Source organism: Nuphar pumila, chromosome 1 (genome assembly GCF_984573655.1).
Source record: "Nuphar pumila chromosome 1, dmNupPumi1.hap1.1, whole genome shotgun sequence".
NCBI classification, from domain to species: Eukaryota; Viridiplantae; Streptophyta; class Magnoliopsida; order Nymphaeales; family Nymphaeaceae; genus Nuphar; species Nuphar pumila.
The window spans coordinates 33,180,723-33,205,023 of NC_143249.1; the positions used below are offsets into that span (position 1 = coordinate 33,180,723).

General features: G+C 37.5%; 1 protein-coding gene across 2 annotated transcripts in view; it reads right to left on the reverse strand.

Annotated features, from left to right (window-relative positions):
* The window catches only part of LOC149848620 (uncharacterized), a 54,784-nt gene extending 42,028 nt beyond the window's left edge, over positions 1–12,756 (reverse strand). For both annotated transcript variants that reach the window (XM_089996579.1, XM_089996569.1), the window contains exons 1-2: positions 12,619–12,756; positions 12,143–12,206 (exon numbers count right to left, since the gene is read on the reverse strand). The gene's annotated coding sequence lies outside the window, so the exon portion shown is untranslated. The remainder of the gene's footprint in view (positions 1–12,142; positions 12,207–12,618) is intronic.
* Between the last annotated feature and the right edge of the window lie 11,545 nt (positions 12,757–24,301).

A 24,301-nucleotide genomic window follows, 5' to 3' on the forward strand; every position in this document is an offset into this window, starting at 1 on the left:
ATGGATCGGGTCTAGATCCAATTAGTATTTAATGTAAATTAGCATGTTGTTAAGGGGTATTTTTGTACCCTAGTTTTATACTCTTAACTTTTAAATAGAATAAAAGGTGCAGCCACGAGGGACTGACGACCTTTCTCTGAAATCTCTTTTTTCTTTCTCTTTCTCTCTCTCTCCTCTCTCTCTCTTTCGCTCGATGACAGACCTGCACAGGAGAACGAGGGCTCCCTTTTAACATGGTATCAAAGCCTGTTTTAGAAGGCCACGATCTGTCGAGTCTGATCGAGCCTTCTCCACCCAGAACCGAGCCTGTTTCTTCAACCACGATCTGCCAAGTCTGATCGAGTTCTCTCCATCCACGATCTAGCAACGATCGAGTTTTCTCCATCACGCCTGCTCTGCTTTCAGTCACCCAGAATCACGCATGTTCCATTCCAATCAGACAAGCCAAGCCTGTCAGTCGCTGAACCAAGCTCCATCCACGATCTAGCAACGATCGAGTTTTCTCCATCACACTCAGAACCGAGCTTCAAGCCTGTCGCTGAGTTTTCGATCCATCACACCCAGAACCAAGCCTGTTTCAAGCATGTTGCTGAGTTTTCCACCATCAGTCGTTGTTTCCCTAAATAGGTTGATCTCTCGTCAGTCGCTGAGTCTTCCTCGTGGTATCAAACTTCAGCCGAGTACATCTGGAAACGTAAAGTGCAGTTTTCTGAGTCCTCCCCTTTCTTGCTGTGAGAAAACTCAACCTCTGTGGTGACGTAAATCTGCTTTTTATTTCAGATCACTATGATTCCTTTGATTTTCTACAATCTCCACCTGTTAATCTCTGTTAATCTGTGATTCCTCTGTTAATCTCTGCTGCTTTCGTTGTTTCTGAAATTATTTTTGTTTTCTGACTGCCGAGTATCACCTCGTACATCAGCCTGTTAGCCGAAGCTACATGGATAAGACATCTCCTAACAGAAATTGGAGAACCAATTGCTATCACTATTGCTGTGTGGCAATCAAAGTGCCATCAACATGTCCTTCAATCCCATCCACCATAATCGAGCAAAGCACATTGAAATAGATCAACATTTTATTAGAAAAAAGGTTGAAGACAAAGAGATTGAGCCCATGTATGTGCCAACTGAAGAACAAGTTGATGACATCCTCACTAAAGGGTTGACAAAGGATAGATTTTGGTTTCTGAAAAACAAGTTGTTCATGGTTCAGCACCATGCACAACTTGAGGGAGGCTGAAAAGAAATCGTCATTGTGTATATGGCTGACCCGATCCATTTATATAATGGATCGGGTCCAAATCCAATTAGTATTTAATGTAAATTAGCATGTTGTTAAGGGGTATTTCTGTACCCTAGTTTTATACTCTTAACTTTTAAATAGAATGAAAGGTGCAGCCACGAAGGGACTGACGACCTCTCTCTCTCTCTCTCTCTCTCTCTCTCTCTCTCTCTCTCTCTCTCTTTCGCTCGATGACAGGCCTGCACAGGAGAACGAGGGCTCCCTTTTAACACTAATGTCGTGTCTAGGCCCGGCAACAACTTGAGGACATATAAACCTCCTCACTTTAAAAACCAAAATCAAAGATACAATGGTGGTCAAGGCGGAAGAATGAACAATAGCAAAATTGTGTGTCACTTTTGCAAGGAACCCGGTTACATCAAACCGGTTTGTCCTAAATGGAAGAAACTACTTGCAATGACAACCACATCTCAACCATAAAAAGAGGGATCTACAAGTGCAGTTCTCTCTCTAAATCAAATTATGGAAGCTTTTCAACCTCTTCTTAAGGAAGTTATTTTCGGTGCCACCGTATCCACTCCTTCTCCTCCAGGTAAAACTTCTTGGCGTTTAGATTCGAGTGCATCTTTTCATATGTCTCCAAACATCTCTTCTCTTTCCGAATATTCTAAAAGTTTGTCACCATCTTTTGTTTCAACCGCAGATGGCACTTCTCTTGAAATTAAGAGGATTGAAAACTTTGAAACTCAAAATTTCTTTATTCCCAAAATTAGATTTATACCTAAATTGAATTTGAACTTACTTTTCGTCTCTCAACTCTCGAACCTTTGATGTGACATTTAATTTTCATCTAATAAGTGTTTAATACAGGATCACCGGTCCGGAAAGTTGATTGGGGAAGGCTCTAGGAAGGGAGACTTATACTATGTGGATTCTCTCTAAATCCCTAAAACCCCTTTTTGTAATGTGGCCCAATATAAAGACATAAATATTTGGCACAAAAGACTTGGTCATCCCAACATCACCAAGTTATCTTATTTGCATTTTATTAAAAATCTTTGTAAAAATACTTTATCTTGTAATGATTGTATTCTTGAAAAAAATGAGAAGTATGCATTTTGAACAAAGATCTATGTTTACCACAAAACCTTTTGAAACTGTTCATTCGGATGTTTGGGGACCAGCACCGGTCATATCCAAGGGAGGCTTTGCCTATTATATGATTTTTGTGGATGATTTTTCTCAATATTGTTGGATATATTTCCTTAAACATAAGCATGAAGTGTTTTCATGTTTTAAATCATATCATATGATAATTAAGAATCAATTTAATAGTGAAAGTTTTTCTCTGTGTTGCACCTGCGTTGAGAAAGAGAAGAGAGAGAGCAGTTACGGCTGTCACGATTTCAGTAAATGAAATCGTGACCTAACTTGTGTATTTAAGTTACATTACAGTTTGGGTCCAGGTTTGGTGTATCCAGACCCGATAAATGAAAAAATTGTTACATGGTTACGTTACATGTTACATGGATTGGGTACATGGATCGGGTCAGATCCTATGCACCTTTTTCACCCCCCCCCCCTCAAGTTGATTATGGTTTTGAACCATGAACAACTTGCTTTTAAGCATCCAAAAGCGGTCCTTGGTTAACCCTTTGGTAAATATGTCTACAACCTGTCTTTCAGTGTTGACAAACTCAGGCTCAATCTTTTTTTCTTCAACCTTCTGTCTCACAAAGTGTTGGTCGATCTCAATGTACTTGGCACGACTGTGATGTACTGGATTGAAAGACATGTTGATGGCACTTTGATTGTCACAGAGCAAGGTAGTGTGGGAGATCTTTTCTCCTACTTCAGTTAGAAGATGCCTGATCCATGTGACTTCGGCAGTGGCAGCCATGGATCTATATTCAGCCTCAATGCTTGATCTAGCGATAGCTTTTTGTTTTCTACTGCTCCAAGAGACTAAATTTCTTCCAATGAAGGCACAATGTCCTGATGTAGATCTTCGTTCGTTAGGATCCCCTGCCCAGTCTGCATCACAATATACAGTAATTTCGTGCTCGTCTTGGCCATATGACTGTGGTAAATATATCAATCCATCTCCAATAGTCCCTTTCAGATGTCGAAGGATCCTCTTGATTGCTTTCATATGTCCAGTACGTGGCGCATGCATAAATTGAGACACTTGATTGACTGAATAAACAATATCAGGTCTAGTGAATATGAGGTATTGTAACATTCCTATTATGTTGCGATACCTGGTGGGGTCATCACATAGATCTCCATCATGAGAGCTAAGTTTTTGATGAAGTACACTCGGAGTTCCCAGAGGTTTGCAGTCTTTCATGCATGCCTTGCTGAGAACGTCTACGGTGTACTTGTGTTGAGTGAGTGTCAAGCCATGAGCCTAGTTATCAACTTCTACACCAAGAAAATAGCGTAGAATTCCAAGATCTTTCATTTTGAACCTTTGACCTAATAAGTCTTTTATTTCTTGGATGTGGTCCGCAGAGTTTCCTGTGAAGATAATATCATTGACATAAATTAATAATAGAGTGGTCACAGACAGGCTTTTAAAAATAAACAATGAGTGGTCCAGCATGGAACGTGAAAATCCATGTTTCTGAATCTCTTGCTTCAGGCCGTAGATGGCTCTTTTTAGCTTGCATACATGGGTTTTATAATTTTGTTCTTGATATCCAGGGGGTTGTTCCATGTATACTTCTTTCAAATTTTCATGTAAGAATGCATTTTTTACATCAAGCTGACTCAAATTCCATCCATGTTCAACAGCCAAGGAGATGATGATTCGAATCGTTCCCATTCTTACAATCGGACTAAAAGTCTCATCATAGTCTTGCCCTGCTTCTTGAGTGAATCATTTTGCTACAAGCCTTGCCTTATATCGTTCAATGGTTCCATCTGGCTTGTACTTGATTTTGTAGACCCATTTGCATCCGACAACATTTTTATCAGGTGGTCTGGGAACAACTTCCCATGTTCCACATTCATGCAAGGCTTGCATTTCATCGTTCATGGCTTCTACCCATTTCATAGAAGCGGCTGCCTGATAATACATGATGGGCTCTTCGTTCTTATTGATGGCAGTTAAAAACAGTTGAAGATCCAAGGAAAAGTTGTTATAACTGACCCACCTCTCAATAGGATGTCGTATGTGTTAAAATATATGTAATTCATATATATGTATATATTTATATACATATATATTTGTATAATCTAAAATACCCGATAGGGGTATTTTAGTCATTTCACAAGTACCCGATAGGGGTACTTGTTTCTTTTCTTTCTTTTTGTATATTTCTTTTTTTATTTTTTATCTTTTATTTTTTTGGTTTTTGTCCACCTAATAGGGGCCCCACCATGGAGTCGATGGGGCCCCCAACGGTCACATTTGTGACCGTTGGGGGCTCCCAACGACTCCATGGGAGCCCCTAGGTGGCTCTCCTTTTAAGGCCTCTTGGCCCTTCCCCTCTCCTTCTCTTGTGTATAAATAGGGGTGAACCCCTCTTGTATTTTTAACTCTTGAGAGCTCTCTCTCTTTCAATAAGAGACATTTATATTTTTATGTTGTGTTGTCTCTTGTGGGTTTGGGTATTAGCCCTTGTTGTTTGTTCTTTAGTGAATGTTGTAAGTGCCTAGTGCACTCTTTGCTTTTCTGCATATTTCATTACAGCATGCGGTTTGATTTTCTGGCTGCAAGAGTATGAGAAGGCACAGGATTGGCGACTGAGACATGATCTGAATGGCTTGATGTTGTCGGTCTCTGTCTAGAATAGACAATACCTTTGTATATGCCCGGTACTTCGTGACCCCGACGTCCCAGTGTTCTCAAACACCTCTCCTTCTTGTTGCACACAGTCTGAGGAACATGCTTCATTGGAGCCAGCAAAAAGTTCTGGGCTCAGCCAAGGATAATAAATTTCAGTTGGCATATTCGTTGTGTCAGCTCCGTGATCAAAATTTTGTTCATCAAAGACAACGTTTCTTGAGGTTCTGCTGCGTTTGTTGGTGGGATCATAACACCTATATCCTTTGTAGTCATCTGCATATCCCACAAATCTGCACTTTTGGGCCTTGTCTTGAAACTTGTTTATCAGGGACTAATCGATATGTACATAACAGACACATCAAAAAACACGCAGATCATAATAACTAGGATGAGTTCCAAAAAGGCAGTGATAAGGAGACTTATTTTCTAGAACAACCATAGGCAGTTTATTTATCACATGCACGGCAGAATGAAAAGCTTCTGTCCATAGGTTGATGGGAAGAATGTTGTCATGAAGCATACTCATGGCACTTTCAACCATATGCCTGTGTTTTCGTTCAACAATTCCATTTTGTTGAGGGGTGTGAGGACAGGACACCCTTCTTCCTATTCCGTTTTTTTGAAGAAAAGAAATAAAATCACGGGATGAGAATTCCCCACCTCCATCACATTGGAAAAATTGAATGGACTCAGAAAATTGATTTTTGACAAGGGAAAGAAAATTTTGAAACAAAGAGAAGACTTCAGACTTAATTTTTTATGAAATATATCCAAGTGTATCGAGAATAGTTATCAACAAATATTAGATAGTATTTGCTTCCAGATCCAGAGGCAATTGGAGCGGGTCCCCATACATCAGAACAGATTATCTCAAAAGGTTTTGAAGCTCTCTTATTAATGGAATGAAAAGGTAATACATGACTCTTGCAGGAAAGACAACTGGAACATTTGTGACTTTTCTCATCCCTATTGAGACTTTCTTTCGGAATGAGATTATTAGATACAAGTTTCTCAATAAAATGACTCTCACAATGTGCTAACCGACTATGCCATAAGAATGACTTATTACATTCAGAAATACTAAAAACATTAGCAGAAAAGGATGAACACGACTCTAATGAGGGCTTTGAATTCAGGTGGACAGGGCGAACAACATGACAAGGAGCTTCTTCAAAGACATACATATTGCCTCGTCTCTTTCCTTCAGCGAATGTTTCTCTCGTGCGTAGGTCCTTGACCTGCACAGAGAAGGGAGTGAATTCAACTGAAGCATTATTATCATCAATAAGTTTGGAAACAGAGACAATATTTTTCTTAATGTCAGGAGCATGAAGAACGTCTGAAAGAGTAAGAGTGGAATATGACATGAGAATGACAGTTTTTCCAACATGAGAAACAGGATGGTGGGATCCATCTCCAGTGACAATCTTACTTTTTCCAAAATAAGGAATGGGATTAGAAATTTTACCTGCATCACCTGTCACATGAGTCGCTGCCCCTGAGTCGACAAACCAAGTACATTCATCACTCTGCTTCAATTTCAACTCTGACAAGGCAGATATTAGCAGATCTTTAATCTCTCCACTATTTGATAACTTCCTTTTATTTTCTGTCTGTGGACCCTTTCCTTTATTCTCTGGATTATGCCAACAATTCGCTTTGATATACCCCTTTTTGTTACAAAGGAAGCAAGTAGGAATGGTTCTTGATCCCTGCGCATGAGCTGACGTATTTAGAGTGGGAAGCAGACCACGCCCTCTGTGTCCACTGCGCCCTTGTCCTCCTCGTCCTCGTCCTCTACCATAAGTCACTCCTGTGGCAAAAACTTCTTGTGAATTTGTGTGAATGTGAGATTCCTCAGAGAACCCTTTCAGAGTCATCTCATACTAAATCAATTTTGCTCGCAACTCATCAAATATAGGAAGGGCAGGGAGACACAATAGTGAAGTGATAATCATATTGTAGTCGGATCCCAATCCACTCAGAGTCTGTTGCACCATATCACTGTCACTCACCGCGCATCCTATAACTGCAAGTTGGTCTATGATAGTCTTCATCTTGTTTAGGTATTCCATGATGGTCATGGAATCTTTTCTCAGCATTTGAAATTCCCTCTTGAGAAAAATCATTCGTGCCTGCAAAACTTGTGAATATGTTTAAACCAATTTTTCCCAAAGTTGCAGAGCAGTACAATTGTCGGGAATTGCAACAAGGACCTCTTGGGACAAGGTGGAAGTGATATATGCAACCACCGACTGATCTTTCTTTTCCCAGATGAGGTACTCTACATTCTTGACATACACAATTGAACTTACTCCTTTGTCATCTTTTTCTTCTCTCGTAACAAATTCGAGTGGAGCGAGAGTGGTTCCATCAAGGTGACCTAAGAGACCTTGACTCCTTAAGGAATGATTTGTCTCTTCCAAATCAAGAAGTTTGAGGTAGTTAACTTTTCAGAAACGAGTTGAGTGAGAAAACTTGAAGAGAGATTGGATGAAAAGGAATGAAGATCCATGAGGAAGAGTTTTAACAAGAAAAGGAACCCCTTTTTGTGTTACCAGAGTACCCACAGAGTGCTCCGTCTGCAGCCAGAGAGGTTTGCTGACTTCTTTTTTTTTGACGACTAAGAAACTCGAAAAATGGCGACCAGAGGCTGTCAAAAGAAATGCAAATTGTATTCCAAGACTGAGTTTTTTTTTTTACTTTTGTAAGGTCGGATATTTAAGCAATGAAAAGAAATTCAGACTGTAATTTTAATGTGGAAGCAATGAGGAACGGAAGAAAAGAAGAGAAAAAAAAATCCAGACTGTATTTTCAAAGTGGATCCCACTCGTAACAGTCAAAAGGAATATAATACGAGAGAGGGATCCCACTCGTAACAGTCAAAAGGAATATAATACGAGAGAAGGGTTCTGAGAGTCGACTCAAAAGAAGTGGTCACACAGCAGGTTGGACATCAAAGGGGTTTAGAATCCCAGATTTGATGTCGCAGGTCTGCCCCGAAAGCACGATCAGACTTGGATATCCAGCCCAGTAGAAGAAGGGATATCGTGAACCAGAATAGGGGATATCGTGAACCAGGTTTAACGTGATTCCCTTACGTGAAGGGCTTAGGGATTCACGTGAGGCGTGAATCCACTAAACAGGAGAAGAAAAAACTGAAGAAAAACAAAAAAAGAGAAAACGAGAGATGGAAATTGGGGATGGAGGTAGAGAAAAAAATCTGAAGAAGAAAAGAAGATGGGAGATGAACGAAACCTCAAACCTTTGATCTGTCGCACCTTTGGAATCCCCTTCGACCCCAAGATGGATCTATCGCTCTGATACCATGAAAGTTTTTCTCTGCGCTGCACCTGCGTTGAGAAAGAGAAGAGAGAGAGAGAGTAGTTACGGCTGTCACGATTTCAGTAAATGAAATCGTGACCTAACTTGTGTATTTAAGTTACATTACAATTTGGGTCCGGGTCTGGTGTATCCAGACCCGATAAATGAAAAAATTGTTACATGGTTACGTTACATGTTACATGGATTGGGTACATGGATCAGGTCAGATCCTATGCACCTTTTTCAAATAGTAATTTAAAGATTTTTAGGACCGATTCCGGAGGCGAATATCTTTCCAATGAATTTAAGAAATATCTTGAAGACTATGGTATTGTCCATCAAAGATCGTGTTCTAAGACCCCACAACAAAATGGGTTAGACGAAAGGAAGCATAGGCATATCATTGAAACCATTAGAACCCTTTCTTATTTCCCAAAGTATTCCAAAAAAAGACTTGGGCCGAAGCGGCTCTTGCTTCAGTTTATCTTATTAATCATCTTCCATCCAAAAATTTAGATAAAATCTCTCATTTCGAAATTCTATATGAAAAAGAACCTGATTATAATAGATTGGGAGTTTTTTACTGTAAGTGCTTTATCCTTATAGATAAGAATGATAAACTCTCACCTAAAATCATTCCTTGTGCTTTTCTTGGCTACTATGAAACCCAAAAAGGGTTTCGATATTATGATACTAAAAATGATAAGTTACATGTCCCAAGGAACGTAACATTTTTGGAAAATGATAGTGGTTTTGAAAAGAATGAATCTCATTTAGAAAATGCCGACTATTCATTTCTCTTTGATCTTTTATCTAAAGATGATGATATCTCTAGTGATGATGAATCAACATATAACAGTGACAATGAAGTGGTTGAAATCAACAATAACTCTAACCCTACTACGTCTCAAGAAGAAAATATAACTAGAGACCCTATCACCTATACTCATAGAGATAGACGCACCTTTAGAAGTGTTATTGAGCAATATAGTGAACCTAGCGAATCTATCCCCCCACATGATTCAAACCCTAGAAGAATTGAGAGAACTAGAAGAATTCCCTCTAGATTCGTATCTTTTGATTCTTTCTCCTAAATATCGGGCCTGCTTAAGTGTCATTCACTCATATTTTGAACCGAAAATTTTTGAAGATGCCAAATGATGTATTGAATGAGAGAAGCCATAGAAAATGAACTCAACTAGGAAAGCCAACACTTGGGAATTTCAAACGCTTCCCAGTGGAAATAAAACTATAGGATGCCGATGGGTGTTCAAAGTCAAAACCAAAAGTGATGGATCTCTTGAGAGGTATAAAGTTTGTCTTATAGCTAAAAGGTATACTCAAGAATACGGAATTGACTAAGACATTTGCTCCAGTAGCTCGTATGGTTACTGTCAGATGTCTCATCACCATTGATTCCATTAGAAAATGAAATATTTACCAAATGGATGTCAAAAATGCCTTTCTAAATGGTGATCTTAATGAAGAAGTCGACATGGATGCTCCTTCTGGTATGGAAATTCCTAAAAATAAAGTTTTTCGTCTTCGTAAAGCTCTTTATGGCTTGAAACAAGCTCCCAAGGTTTGGCATGATAGGTTTAACAATGTAATGCCTGAAAATGGTTTTACTTTATGCTATAATGACACTGCATTATTTATTAAGAAATCTGATGCAAGGATTGTTATATGTTGATGATATGTTAATAACAGATGATGATGTCAAAGGAATCAATAGCATTAAATTTATCCTGACTTCAAGATTTGAAATGTCAGACTTAAGATTTCTGACATATTTTTTGGGAATTGAGGTTCCCTATTCTCATAGAGGCTATTTTTTGTCTCAAACTAAACTTTCTTGTGAGATTCTTGACAGATCAGGAATCACAGACAACAAGGTCTGTGAAACTCCTGAAATAGTAGGTTCAAAGATGAAGATTGATGATGGGCTTCTCCTAAAAGATCTCACACCATACCGGCAACTGGTTGGATCTTTAACGTATCTCAGCATTACGAGGCATGATATTCCTCATGTATTACATGTTGCTAGTCAGTTTCAACATGCACCTACTACAGTTCATATGAGCGTCATTCTCCGCATCATCAGATACATAAAGGGTACAGTAAACAATGGAGTATTTTTATCTTCTTCTTCTGAATTAAATTTAATTGCTTATACTGACTCTGATTGGGGGGTAACTAAAATAATCGTCACTCCACCACTGGTTTTTGTATTTTTTTTAAGGGAATCTTTAATTTCTAGGAGATACAAGAAACAACATAAGATCTCACTTTCATCCACAAAAGCCGAATATAGAGACATAGCATCTACTACCATGGAGATTGTTTGGATTCGCAACTTGCTGAAAGATATGAATATTCAAGTTCAAGGGCCCACAAAACTATGTTGTGATGATAAAAGTGCAATTTACATTGTTAAAAATTACATATTTCATGAGCGCACGAAGCACATTGAGATGAACTGCCACTATGTTCATGAAGAATACTTAAGAAGAACCATAGACCTTTCATATGTTATATCAGAATACCAACTAGCAGACTTCTTCACCAAAGCGCTATGCACTCCAAGATTTAACTTCCTTCTTGGCAAACTTTTGATTATGTCACCCTAAGTTTGAGGGGAGGTGTTAAATAATGTAACATAATTTAATATGTAATCTCATAGTTTTATTTTACTTTTAAGTTTAGTCAGGATTAGGTTAGTTTATTTAACTAGGTTAGGTTTCTTTTTCTTTTTTAGTTTATTTTTGGACTTATTTGGCTTTATGCTTTTTTGATCAAAGTCAAAAAGCATAAAGTAGAGAGAGCTGTTGGACTCCCAACAGCTCTATTTAGAGTAGTTGGGAGCCCAACACTCCCTCATTCCTTCTCTCCCTTGTATTATAAATATGGGGTGTTACCCTCTTGTAACTTACACTTTTGTAAAGCCCCCTTCTGGGACCCAAGATATTGAAGTTGATATTTTTTTTACGTTTGTGCATTTGTATCCGTGCCTTTGTGCACTTGTGAGAGTTCTCCTTTTATGCCTTTGTGCACACTTTGTGTTTCTAGTATTGTGTTTATACACAAAATCTCTTTTTATAGAGATTTTCACAGCTTGACTAGCAAATAAGCATATTAGCTTAACACAAATAAGTGCAGTTAACAGGTAGTTTGCTTTGTATAACAAGTGAACATAGTGATCTTGTCAACAAACATCCCTTGATAGTTTTAGTGCATTGGAGGTCACTGGATTTGATGATGGTGCATGAAAAACATGTGTTGTATGAAAAGTTTCCATACTTTAATCCCTGAGGCAAGAGTGGAAGGGAGGTTGAATGATATATACTACGCAATTTATAGCTGCTGCTTATTATTTATCAAGTGATTCCGCTATATAGCTAATTATTAGCAAGTTCCCGTTAGATTGTACAGATATCTAGCAGCTGGCTAGGGTCTTCAGTTGATTAATCTGTCTCAATGTAACTGTGTGTTTGCATTAGTGGTTGATGTGTCCTAATGTAACTCTCGGTACTGTTAGTGGGTTCTCTTATTCAATTTTAGAGAAAGCGACGCTGTTACATGGAGGCAACCAATGAAGAACCGTGGTTGAACACCCACACTTGCCTTATGCCTTCTTTCCCCATTTTTCTTAATCTATATTGCTCTTGCTAGTTATTTTCTTTAAAACAGAACAATCGCATGAAGTTTATACAAATGACAGTCTCTAAGCATACAGATTAAAGAGCAACAAATACCAAATACAACTAAAGAGGAAAGCACCTTATGGCAGGAACTCGATTCTGGACAAGCCACCGTTTTACGATAGCGAGTTCAACGAAAAAATCTGCACCAAAAGCAGTGCCAGCAAATCAAAATTGACAGTCAGCATCATTTGGCCATGCATCGATCGACTAATCCACTCTTTAATTCCTCACACAAATCATCTAATCTTCCTAATATAAGGCAGTCAAATTAACAGAATAAAAAATCGTGTCTCCATCTTCACCACACACACACACAGATGGCGGCGATCCGGAAACAATCTCCTGACTCAACAAATAGCGAAAAGCCCAGCGATTTTGAAAACAAACAGGAGCTCACGATCCATGTCGATCTAGACTCTACGGCCCTCCCACGGGATGAATTTAAGGTCTCCTTATGGGAGAATTAGGGATTTCCCTCCATCTTAAGCCGTAATAAAAGACCAAGCAAGCAAGAAAAAACTAGGGTTTAGAAGAAGACGCAGAGGGACGAACCGGAAACTCTCCGATCGAGATCATGCCACAGAACGGCGCCCGAATCCCTCTTTCTTCCGTGCCGGAATCACGATCATCACCGGAAAACTTGCCGGAAACTGACGCCGGACGACCCTCGCAGCGACGTACGACGACGGAGACGATGGTTACGGCTCGCCCTGGAAAACCCTTATATAGTATCCAAATGACGCAAAAAAAGATTTATGAAAAATTGTAATTTTCGGAAAACATTAGTAATCAATATCTGACATATTATACAATCAGACCAACCATTACGGCCACGTAGACACTTAGTGAAAAGATTTTAAGTGACTTGACGCTTAGGTGCACTCAGTGTCAACTAATCACTAATCAAAAGTTTTCTACCACGGTGACGTCACTCGCGGTAACTCGGCTGGAGTGAAAATGGTTCGGGTTCTGTTGGTCCACCAATCTGAACCGGGTGTTTTATTCTATGATATGGATACTAGTATAAGATTCGAATGTATAATCAGATCGGATTCAGGTTCACTCCTCTTAACATTTTAGGCCAGCATTTGGATTTGAATCACAATTTTCTGTCGAACCTATGTTTCCTTTCCATATTGAATTTGAATCTAGATTTAACTCTGCTTCATCGAATTTTATTCGGATTTAGATCCACATCTAGATTTATGGATCAAGGTCCATGTCTGATCCATTTTCACATGTAAGCTTTCCCAACTTGTTTTGGGCACTGTTTTCAGGAAGCAGATCAGGTCATGCTCTCATGCCGACATAGTGGCCGTCTGTTTGCATTTTGGATGAATGCCACGTGGTTTTGTTGACTTTTGAGCTTTTTAAAATGCAGATCGAATGGCCACGATGTCGGCACGAGCAAAAATGCTCATGTTCAGCATGACCTGATCTGCTCTCTGTTTTCACATCCATTTGGACTCTGGTTCAGGAATTTTGGTGGACAATTGGCTATATAGGAGGCCCCAACTCATCCCAACAATATCCTTCAAGACATATCCATGTGGATCGAAACCCCCCCCCCCAAAAAAAAAAAATAGAGCACCTTTGAGGTTCCCTATGAAATGCTAGAAAAAAAAGCAATGTGATTGCACACTTTTAGTGTATTGCATTTGGTCACCCTCCATCGTGAGGATAGGGTCAGTCGGTTGAAATGGAGGATCATGAGGCACCGCTTGTTTGGCATGAGCAGTTAGTGCACGTCACCTTTTGTTGAAAGGTTGCAAGTTTGAATCCCAATAGTATGGTTGTATAACTGGTATAGGTATGCTTCTCTGCCGAAAAAAAAAAAAAAAAAACAATGGATGGCGAACCTATGTAGTGGCATACTAAAAGTGTTCAATCACATTGCACCTGATCCTCCCTATAAAATAAGAGAAGTCACAATGGTAATGAAATATGTCTAGGTTGATATTAGTTTCATGCGTTTAGATTTTTGTTTTTATAATTCTGGAGAAAAGAAAATTCTCCCATCGTCCACCACACATCAGTTGGCCAATAGTTGGTAAACCCTAAGGGTTTGCACCTAGCTTTGACCTCATAGCAATAGATGTCATCTACAGATTCAAACTTGTGATGTCCCATCAACTTGGTGACATTTACGAGTTGACCCTACCAGATGAGGAGAGCCCTTGTGGGCATCATGATTCATGAGTTGATAATGAAAATTAAGCTTTATGAAACCCAATCTCCTATTGTTCTTCAGTTAAAAGGAAAGTGAGCAGGCCACACCTAGTCAAGCCCTACCCATTGAACAACTGGTTCAGGCTTAGGCCCAATTCGGTTCAGGCGCTCAGGCCTGGGTCTAATACAAAACCCACAATCTGCCCACCTATTCGGACAAAGTTGGGTTAGGTTGGAAGTGTTCTCATATATTCATAAAAAAATTTATTTGTTCTTTGAATATATAGGTTCTTTTAATGGAAATTTTAAAAAATAAAAAATAAATAGGATACTCGATTTCATCACACACATATATATATATATATATATATAATGAAGACCATCCAACCAAAGGAAAGTCCAAAATTTACAACCAATGATGATGAAACAACTCTCCTCCAGTGCTTGAGCATCCTGAAAATTGAACCTCATATACTTGATATTCTTATTTAGTAAAAAATATGCACTACATCATATAAACATGATTTTCAAAACGTGACAAATTAATGGCTCACAATGCGTTTAAAACTTTATAATTCAAAGTATTGTGGGCCGTTGATGTGTAAACCCCATCTAAACATAAAAAATTTATAATCCAAAACATGTTGCTCACTAAATGAATGATAAAAATCCAATATGTAAAGTCTGATCAACCGTGTCGATTATCATAAGTTGTAAATGTTATATATATAGAGTAGTGTGTAGGTGCATGGTCACTTTTGAACAACAATATATTGATTCTAATAATTAAATAAATAACAAAAAATGACATTTCACTACTTACGATATATGACTGTATACTTTAAAAGCTTGTTAATAATAAAATGTTCTAAAAGGTGCAGGCAGATTTCTTTTTTTTTCTTTTTTCTTTTTTCTAATGGACCTAACCTTAAGGATGTGATTTATGTGGTGTCTTGGTAGGAATTGACTTTTGAATTATCCAACGACAATATGTAAACATTTGTTCAAGGTATTTAAAATCAATAGCCCACAATGCAACCAATGGGGGCTCCGCTTGTCTCGTTGGAGTAGCTAGTGCACGTGAACTTGTGTTGGGACGTTGCAGGTTCAAAACCCAATGGTATGGAGGTTCTGCCTAACACTAGCTTGCCTTTAAAAAAAAAAGATCAAAACTTTTGTGACCCATCATGCTTGTTTATAACTAGCAATGGATCTAGCCATGCAGGTATATTTAGCATGACTTATTTACTATGTAAATCAAATGTGTACCTTCATAAATTATGGTGGTCCAAAATCACTCACTCTCTCTCTAGTTATGATATCTTCTATTTGGGTGTTGAACCACCATAACTTATGGTAGTATACACTTGATATACACGAATCTTTAATTCAAAAGCAAAATTACATTTTGATTTTGTTTAGCATGTTCAATTTGCTATTTTTATATCTTAAAGTTGACATCAATACGATGCTTTATACCATTTTTAAACAACCCTTATCTAACAATTGAGTTTTCACCATATCAAATATTTTTAGTTTACTAGACATGATAAACCTCCTAAGCCCTAATACAGTAAATGAATCATGATAAATGCATCTGTATTATTAGACATACAATTTGGTGGCTATACACCAAACAAGCGTCCTTGCCACCATATGGTATCATGGTAGATAACCAATGTTCTCTCTCTCTCTCTCTCTATATATATATATATATATATATATATATATATATATATATATATATATTCGTGCTATTGAACGTACAAAACTATTGAATACAAATCTTCTGCTTTCATATTTTTTAGGTTTTATTTGTAAACTGGGCCATGTAGATGTGATCTACGAGGTTTATTTAATGGAACAGGAGTTTTGAATAATGTGATTGTGACATGTAAGCAATTATTTTAAGAGTTTCAAAAATCAACTGTTCAAATGCATCAAGATTTCAGGATTCAAAAAATCATATTTTTAAACCGAAATAACCTGATTCAATGTTTGATTCATAGCAAACAATCCATGCTGAACACATCTTTTTGGTCAGATTGTGCTTGTGTTTTTTTAGCTCAATAGTTATGTGCCTTCAATACTATATATATATATAGAGAGAGAAAGAGAGAGAATGACCTGAAATTAACGTCATTTGATTTTCAGTGGGGAGGCCAATTATCACCATTCACAGGTAGGATCTTTATGGGTACTGGTCCAGATGTGACAAATGAGTCCTTTATAAGGGCTTAATTATGGCGGGGCCCATGTAAGGTAACGTGGAGGAGATTGAACCAACAAAATTCCATCATATGGTTTAAACTAATGAGTCATGTGTTGGGTCTGTTTTCTCCCAGTAATGCACGAGTGGTTCGCTTCGGTTCCATTTTATCCCGGACTGATCATGGGTTGGCATGTCTTTCCTATCTGGGTCCAAGTCCAGGTGGGCTTAGGAAGTATACTGCTCAAGCACAGTATGGTTTTACTTACCAGGTTGGACCAAAATGTAGGCTCGGGTCATTATTTAACCCTCTAATCGCCTTGCTGCTAGGGTGCCAGTCTAACCAATGTATTAATGGGTCGCATCAATTGACCAGTGTATTGATACAACTAAGGAATGGGGGTGTCGACGGGTCAGGTTTAGCCGTACCCAACTCAAACCAAACCCTGTAGGGTCCAGGTATGGTGATAAATAATAAGACCTGATTCAGACCCAGGTCCACATCCGAAGGTCTGATTAATACAGGGACCAGGGTATAGTTTGTGAAAATTTATACCAGACCCAGACCCAACCCGAGTTCCATTAAGACCCACAAATTTTCAATGTAAAAATGATAAAAAATATTGTTTTAATGGGTATGATCCGGGCCCGGTTCATATAATTCTTATCAGGTCCAAGTATGGTTTCTCTTATGATGGGTGCAATTAGACTTGGGTCCGGACCCAATATCATACCCAAAAATCGGGTCCAAGTCCCAACCTGTTGACACCCCTACTAACAAACCATTTTTTTTGTATAATTTTACAAGAGTAGGGATGGCAATGGACCAGGGCGGGGACAAGGTCTCCACCATGCCTTATCTCAAAATTCTGCTCTTCATGCCCACCTTCATCCCTACACGGGTTTTAATGTTAACCTCCAACCCCATTTCATGTCCTCCATCTCCGGTCCAAACAGGAAGAGGTGGGGCGGGGTCCCGTTTCTCCTCAGTCCACTGTCATCCCTAAAGAAAGAGATCGATGAAGGTTTACCAATGGGAATCAGAGATGAGGCGAGGTGGGGTGAAAAAAAGCGCAAGTCTATCCCCGCATGGGTTTTGATTTTAACCTTCTTCCCCCACCTCCATCATCGTTTCATATCCTACATCCTTGGTCCAAACGGGGTGAAGCGGGGTAGGCCCTGTTTTCCCCCATTCCACTGCCATCCCGATACAAGAGCGGATTGAAATTCCACTAGAGGGGGGGGTGAATAGTGAAATATGATTATGATCGATAAAATAAAACAATTAAGCAATAAGGCACAACACATAAAACACAGAAGTTATACTGGTTCGGTCAATATCCAGACCTACATCCAGTCCCCAAGCAAACCACTTGAGATTCCACTATAACATCCGAGTTACCGGATAAATAGTACAACACCCTCTTCCCAAGAGGTCTTCTTCTCTCAACAGAGAAGGGGCACACCCTCTTCCCAAGAGGTCTTCTTCTCTCAACAGAGAAGGGCAACACCCTCTTTCACAGAGGTCTACTTCTTTAAACAAAGAAGGAGTACAGTGAATAAACAGAGTTACAATACTTCCTATAGAACCTTCAGAATGATATGAATGCACGAATGAAGGATTCTAAGAATGTTCTGTTTGTCACTCAGAGGATACTCTTTGTCAAAGTGCTGGTCTTGACTTTTTCTCTTTTCTTTCTTTTTCTTTTTCAAGGCTCTCTTTTCAAATCACGAATAGAATATTTTTCTCTTTGTAAGCTCACACGTCTATTTCATTCCTCTTGTTTGAATAGTTTATGTGTGTGTGTTTATATAGCTTATAAAAAGTAGTCGTTACATTTTGGAATTGTAACTTTTTGAAATATGAAATGTTATGTCTTTTCAAAAATATCTTTTAGAGAAGATCGAGAATGCCTTTTTTCAGAAGAGTAAAATAGAGGGTACACTAGTCGTTGTAGTGTTTTAGGTAATACATATTTTATGTAAGAAAGTCTATTTCTTACAATAGTACATTTGAACGTTGGGTTGTAGTTTTGTCTTTATTCTAATTAATGATTTGAGGTACATTAGTACTTCTTTACTTTAAATGAGTGTAAGTACTATGAGTGCTTTGAGATATTTATTTGTACATAGTCATGTCAAGTGTATTCTTTATGTAGTGTATTTTAAAGTCTCCAGAGAGAATGAGGACCCAAAAAGAAGGTCGACATTCTTTGGGAAGGATATTTAGAAGGGATTTGTTACAGAAGGCATTTAATGCTTTGTAGAGAGAATGATGACTTCAAGTAAGTCGACATTCTATGGTTATGAGAAAAAGGTAACTAGAGTCCTTAAAAATTTTAATTTATTTTTCTTATGTAGCCGATTTTATGTTTTTGTCTTTTTCCTACATTCCTTTTTCATGTTGTCTTGTAAGGTATAATGACAAAATGTCTTTTTCATAAAAGGTTGTAAGAAGGTACAATTATTATATGACAAAATATCTTTTTCATAAAAGGTTATAAGAAGGTACAATTATTATATGACAAAATATCTTTTTCATAAAAGGTTGTAAGAAGGTACAATTATTATATGACAAAATATTTTTTTCATAAAAGGTTGTAAGAAGGTACACTTATTGGTTTTCAAAAAAGAAGTTTTTTGAAACTATCGTATACTTTTATGATATAGTATGTATGAATGAGTATGTAATATGCAAAATGCAAGTTCCTGAAGGTTTTGTTACATATGACTTTAAAGAGAAAAAAAATCTTCATCTTGAGGTAGCCGATTTCTTCATTTGAGCTTTAGGAAAGCATGACTCATCAAGCTTTTTCTTCAAGGAGTATGATTGCACCATAGTTGTACTTGAACAGGAAGTCTCCATCCTTATTGGGTGAGATATCCTTGCATCAAATACTCGTTAGATTTAAGGCAAAACGTATTCAGTCATAATATAACATTATTTCAAGAGAACATATTATCATATCATACAAAATCAAATAAGACAGTGTATCATATTATGTGACATCAAAACCGAATTTCTCAACATTCTCCCCCTTTTTTATGATGACAAAATATGCTCCCCCTGTCAAAAAGACATTATGCATAGAAATAATAATATGATAAAAATGTGAAATAATGTTTAAAGAGAGAATGTTTCTCCAATAATGGAGACAGGTTTTCTCCCCCTTTGTCATGGACAAAAAGGAGGGATCAGAGTAAAAAAGTTATTACAGACCAAAAAATAATTTAAAAGTTATTACAGACTAAATATAAAAATGCGTCTATCTCGAAGGTGGAGAAGGTGAAGGCGTCCGGGTGGCACGATTCCGCTTGCGAGTCTGCTGCAACAGGGCTTGATTACGAAGGATTCGATATTGAGTTTGCTCGATATCCATCATAGCAGAAAAGTAATTGAAGGAGGATATTGGATCTGCTTCATCAGAGCCGGGCATGTGCAGGGACCTTAGATTGAAGGTGGTAGCATCGAGGACGTGAGAGGGTCGGAGGATGACTTCGTTGTGAAGTGGTACTTGGAAGTAGTTGAAAATGGGAGTTATAAAACACCCAAAAAGAAGAGGCTCAAATTTCTGATAACGAATAAAGAGGTTGAAAATAATGGATGACCAATTTATCGGAAGAGAAGAAAGGATGGCGTAGATAAGAAGAGAGATTTTTCGAGGAACTAATCCCTGGCGGGGATGCTTGGGATAGAGGTTGTGGAAGAGAATCTGGGCAAGTAGCTGAGCTTGAGGTTGGAGATTCCTCATGTGCCACGGAAGTTGGTAGCAGTTGGTGCAGAGAAGTATTTTTCGAAGTACCGATCGGTCGATTGGTACTTTGGCGTTAAGGTCGGTACCGGTGGAAGGTAGATTTAGAATTCTACCTAGGTCGGAAGCATTGAAAATCATCAGCTGTCCTCGGACTTTGCTGGTGATTGAGGTTTGTTCATTATCAGAAGAGAAGTTGGTATAAAACAGTCGAACTAGTTCAGGATAATAGGCGGCTGGGGATGAAGATCCTATGAGAGGTTTGAGTTCGGGGAGATAGGTGTCTAAGTCGAAGAACATGAAGTCGTCAAAGTTGATCAATTTTCCTTCATGAATGGGGCGAGAGCAGAGTGAGGTGTAGGTGTGAAACAAATCAGGATACCTTAGATCGGCGGAGGTGATCACATTGGTAGAAGAGGAAGTCATTTTCGAGTGTCTTGAAAATAAAGCACTAGGAGAGAAAGGAGCTAGAACCGAGAGAAAATTTGTATAAGGATAGAAAAGATCGAATGGAATGGTAAGAGATGAACCAATTGATTAAATAGAAGGAAGAAAATAATTGTTGATATGAAATGAGGAAATGCGTGAGTTGTAAAATAAGAGACTTGTGAATGACAAATCAAATCAATTTTGGAAGAAAGTGTATTATATTAGCATAGATATTAAGAAGGACATAGTTTCGAAATAATTTTTCTATATATGTAACAAATTTACTATGGGCAATCTTGTTGGATAGTGAGAAGAGTCATGAATTGAGTATGGAGTGTCATATTAAACGTAAGAGAAAGAATGATTCAAGAGTTTTTAAAGATTTTCGTGAAGATCATGAAGAATAGAGAGTGAATAATGGCCTAATAAGAACAAACAACTTTTTCAAGAATTTACTTTATGTGAAAGCATTCCAAAATCGTGAAGAGGGAGTTTGGAATAGGACAAACATGAGAGTATGAGGAAATGCAATAATTTCTTATTTAAGAAGTGTATATTTTGATATACGTGAAAGGAGTGTGAATAGATATAAAGGAGGGTGATACGGATATGTAAAAGAAATGAGAGTGGTCATAAAGAACACCAATCACTTGAAGTTGGATAGAAATTGTATGACATAAAGTGGAGTGAAGGACAAGGTTTTAATGAATCTCGATTGGAGAGAGATATAAAATATATGAGAGAGTCATGGTCACGGATGAAAAGGAACTTCGTATAATGTAGAGAGAGAGATAAAATGGTGATACAAAACATACTAATGAGTGGAGTACAAGTTTTTGAAAAGAGAATTTTACAGTACTTTTTCGTAAAAGATGTAAACCATGAAGAGATGATAATAGATTGTTCTTAGGCTATGATATAATAGATGATATAGTAAAAATTTATGTGAAATATAATAACTTAAAAGGTGGTACGAGAGGATAATCATTTGAATTTTTCATGAAAGGCATTAATGTCTTAGTGAAGTGTCTCGATAGGAGGAAAGGAAGACATGATAACAATAGAGTGTACATACTATATGATATAACAAATGATATAGTAAAATTTATACGTAAAAACATAGCAACTAGATCTTTAGAAGAAGGTAAAAAGAACCAAAAAACATCATTCGATTTTGACTAAAATTTAAAAAGTAAGATTTCTCATAAAATAATATGTTATCATGGTGAATCAACTTATCGTAAGAGAAGTTTTCACAAAAGGACAACAAATAATAAAGGAGATATGAGATGAGTGATGTGAACAATGTCATGATAGCTTTTAATATAATTAGTTCTTATGGATATGAGTGAAAGGAGATAGGACAAGGAGTCATTATGGATGTGTACTTGAAAGATGACAAGTTGAAAGACATAAAGAATGTGTCTTATAAGAGTTTAGAGTATACGTGAATATGGAAACCTAGTTTGACTAACAAAAATCGATAAGAAGAAAAAGACTTTTAAAATAAGATTTTAACAAAACTTATAAGAAGTATTATATTAAGTGTGATTAATTTATAAGTCACTTAGTTTACATATTCCTAGTTCTCTTCTAATTCGTGTGAAGTCTTCATGTTTTAATGGTTTAGTGAATATGTCTGCTAACTGTTGATTAGTGGGTATGAATTCTAGTTTAATTATGTTGTTTAAGACTTGTTCTCTTAAGAAGTGGTGTCTTATTTGAATGTGCTTAGTTCGTGAGTGTAAAATAGGATTCTTAGATAGGTTTATAGCACTTGTATTATCACAAAAAATAGTTGTATTTTCAAAATTTAAACCAAAATCTTTTAATGTTTGTTTCATCCAGATAACTTGAGTACAAGCTAGGCTAGCAGCAATGTATTCGGCTTCAGTAGTTGATAATGATACACAATTCTGTTTCTTACTGAACCATGATACCAGTGAGTGCCCTAGCATGTGACATGTTCCACTTGTGCTTTTTCTGTCAGATTTACTTCCAGCAAAGTCAGCATCACTGTATGAGATTAGATCAAATGTAGAGGATTTTGAATAGAATAATCCAAAATCAACTGTGTCTTTTAAATATCTCATTATTCTTTTTACAACTTTAAGATGTGATTCTTTTGGGTTTGACTGGAATCTAGCACACAAGCAAACACTAAACATTATATCTGGACGGCTAGCAGTTAAATAAAGAAGTGATCCTATCATACCTCGGTATACCTTTGTATCAACAGTCTTACCATCTTCATCTTTGTCCAACACAGTAGTAGTGCTCATAGGAGTGGATTTTGAAGCAGTTGAGTTCATGTTGAACCTCTTCAGAAGTTCATGAGCATACTTAGATTGGTTGATGAAAACTCCATCCTTGGTTTGCTTAATATGCAGTCCAAGAAAGTAGGTGAGTTTTCCCATCATACTCATTTCGAATTCCTTCTGCATGGACTTAGAAAAATCTTCACAGAGAGTGCTGTTAGAAGATCCAAAGATGATGTCGTCGACATAGATTTGAACAATTAGGGTATGATTATCCACTACTTTGACAAATAGTGTAGAATCTGCTTTGCCAACAGAAAAACCAGTTTTTAATAAAAAGGTTTTAAGTCTTTCGTACCAAGCACGAGGTGCTTGTTTTAAACCATACAAAGCACGTTTGAGTTTAAAAACATGATCTGGGTATTGTTCATTTTCAAATCCTGGAGGTTGTTTTACATAGACTTCTTCATTTATAAAACCATTTAAGAAAGCACTTTTAACATCCATTTGAAATAATTTGAAATCCATATAGCTTGCATATGCTAAGAGCATTCTAATAGATTCAAGTCTAGCAACAGGAGCAAATGTTTCATCAAAGTCAATACCTTCCTCCTGGTTGTATCCTTGAGCTACTAGTCTGGCCTTGTTTCTTATAACATTACCTGTTTCGTCTAGCTTGTTTCTGAAGATCCATCTTGTCCCAATGATTGGATGATCCTTTGGTCTCGGCACAAGATCCCAAACGTCATTTCTTTGGAATTGATTCAGTTCTTCAGTCATGGCTAGCATCCAGAACTCATCAATGATGGCTTCATCAATCTTCTTTGGTTCAAGTTGAGAAATGAATGCCATGTTTGCAATCCGTTCTAGCTGAGCTCTAGTTTGAACCCCCTTTGTTAGTTCTCCCAAAATCTGCTTTTGAGGATGTTCTTTGATATCGACAAAGGTTCTTTGGTGATCATCTTCATTAGACTTAGCTGTGTTATCTAAAAATAAATCTGTACTTTCAACATCATCATTAGTTTGTATATGAACAGATTGATCAATAGATTCACAAAAACTAACATGCATAAATTCTTCAATAGTATTATGACACTTATTGAAAACTCTGTATGCTTTACTATGACTTGAATATCCTAAGAATATGCCTTCAACAGATTTAGCATCAAACTTATCCAGGCTATCTTTTGTGTTTAGGATAAAGCATTTACATCCAAAGACTTTGAAGTAGTCTATTCTTGGAGTTCTGTCATAGAATAGTTCATAGGGAGTTTTATTTAATAAGGGTCTAATGAGAACTCTATTTGTTATGTAGCATGCAGTATTAACAGCTTTTGCCCAAAAAGATTTTACAAGATTATTGTGTTGGAGCATAGTCCTGGCAGATTCCTGAAGGGTTCTATTCTTTCTTTCTACTA